The sequence below is a fragment of the Pteropus medius genome, unplaced genomic scaffold, assembly GCF_902729225.1.
Source record: "Pteropus medius unplaced genomic scaffold, Ma_sr-lr_union100, whole genome shotgun sequence".
Lineage (NCBI taxonomy): Eukaryota > Metazoa > Chordata > Mammalia > Chiroptera > Pteropodidae > Pteropus > Pteropus medius.
This window is the reverse complement of record NW_024346062.1, coordinates 16,833,107-16,835,751: the sequence shown is the minus strand read 5'-3', so window position 1 is coordinate 16,835,751 and position 2,645 is coordinate 16,833,107.

Below are 2,645 nucleotides of genomic sequence, written 5' to 3'. Positions count from 1 at the left end.
AATTTTCTTACCGATGTTCTACTTGTTGGACTCATTAAAATCTAATTTCTCTTTCATTGTTTTACAAATAAAAGGTTAATTAATCAAAATATATAAGTAAAAATTAATCAACCATCAACTGAGTGCCTGATATATATTAGTCACTTAATAATTTTGAGGGGTCAGTTGGGGAAACCACGAAGGCATAAGGTGACATCTCACCTCTACAAGATATCATTTTTTTCTAGACATGTTGCATTCTATATTTTACATATATATGCAGCTCACATCATAGTCTATAATAGTGTCACTCAACAGGGAGTGTATATAAAAATTTCTTCTAGAGCTTTTTAAAAAGATAAATTTTTGAGAATCTAATTTGGAGTTACATAATCACAATATTTGGGGATGAATTCTGACCATACTTTAGTTAAAGACCACTCATTTTTTTATTGTGGATCCATTTATAATCTTACTTTCTTATATATATTATCGTATAGATTTATTATATATATTTTCTATAGATTTAGTTAAGTTTTAATTATGAACTTTAATACAACAGTTATATTTTAACTAAGGTGGGAATTGTTACATTGCTGTCAAATTGTTTCATGTTGGAGTCCATTACCTAACTAGGTTGCAAGTGTCTTGCAGGAGAGCAAATGATTTATGCTACTGAAATATTTAACAAAAGTTTCAATTCTATTTTATCTTAATAATTTTCTTTATTGATTGGTTTACTCAATAAATTTCTTTATTGCAGTTTCTCTCCTAACTCAACAAAGATTAGAACTCTAGGGAGCAAGAGCATACTGACTCAGTAATTAATTTTAGGCAAATTTTCATGGGGAAGAGATCAATAGCTATTGATAATCACCCTTAAAATATCTACATAGTTGATACCCAGAGTATTTGGAGGTCTTGCACTGAGAAAGCAAAACTATGATTCTATCACTGTGGTTTAAGTATAATTGGTAAAAGGCTACTTTTGATACCAGTGAATACAGAAGAAATATATTCAAGCTCTTAAGAATTTTTGACTTTAAATTTAGAGTTTTCTTTCCACAAATGATCAGGCAGGCAAGTCTGCCCCAGAAAAGTGTGTAGATTTTCATACCTTGTAGTTAGTATTACAAAATCACTTTCAATAATAACAACACTAATATGAAGTAAAAATATTTAATAATATATCACGAACCAGAACTTGTGCTAAGGGCTCTACATACATTGTCACATTTTATTCTGACAATATGTCATAGGTACTATTATAGCTTTTATGAATGTTTGTTCATATGTGATGTGGACATGAATTTTATGAGAGTAATTGGTCATAAAATGTAAATTCTTGAACTCATTGAACAAGTATTCAATGAGCCTTTTATAAGTAATATACAGAGATAATGATTATAAGCACTTGCAGCAACCCAAAATATGTTCAATACCTTTTATCTCATCGATCAGCCATTATAACAGCTACAATAACTGTATTCATAAAAGACAAGCAGAATGGTGATATATGTTGATGAATATGGCTCACTTCCTTTGCTTCAGTCATGTGGGAAAACAATGGGAAGAACTCAAATTGACCTGAAAACTGAACATAATGATAAATCATTATAAAATTTACAAATTAAAGGACAAGATGCATAAATATATCAAAATAATCTGGGTAAGAGAAATTGGGTGGGGATTTAGGTGAAACAGTATCAGCTATGACTTATTAATTGTTGAAGCTGGATGTGTGGTATATTCATATAATTTTTCATAATAAAATGTTAAAAGTTAGAAAAAAAGATCAATATGCATTTTAAAATTCTGATGAGTTCACAACCAACCAAATAGTTGTTTCATCTTAATATTACAGTTCAATTCAGCAAGTGCATGAATTTCTCTTCCTCAACCAAAATGCAATTAGCATTCATGAAATTATAATTTTCCATTTGCCTTTGCTACTTTTAATAATTGTGGCTAACGGCCATCTAAATTATTCATTTTATATGGTGAACAAATGATTATTCTTAAAACAAATCCTGTGCTCTTTTAAATTGCTTTTCTTCATTCTCCAGTTGGCCCAGACCATTACTGAGTTAAATGTTTCTTAATGAAGAATACTGCCTCGCTGAACTTTGCTTTGTCTGCAAATCAGAGGAATAATTTAAAATTCATGAAGTCTTAAAAATCCATCTCAAAATGAGATGGCAAAATGCTAACATTTTGTATCTAAGGGACTTTTTCTGAAATGTTTTTTCTTTAGAAACAGTACATTCTCAGAGGATATATATTTAAACCTATAAACCTGTATACAAATTGTCTGTGTGCTGATTATTCGATGGAAGTTGATTTTATCAATTAAGACATAAACAGAACTTATAAAATGAATAGAAACATGCCATGTGAGGGGAGAGGGGCAAAAAGAAGGCATAGAACAGTGTTCTGTTTTTTCTTTCCACCTCCCCCAAGCACTTTCTATAGAGAGGAGAAACTGCTAATCAAATTGCCTGAGTCCAAGGCATTGATAAGAGTAATACTTTTAGTAGGGGAGATCAATGTGCTAAAGCTTTTGTGCTTCTTCTATTATTTTCTTTTCTTTTTTTTATTAATTTTTATTATGGTGACATCGGTTAACAGAATCCAGTAAGTTTCAGGTATATATATATATATATATA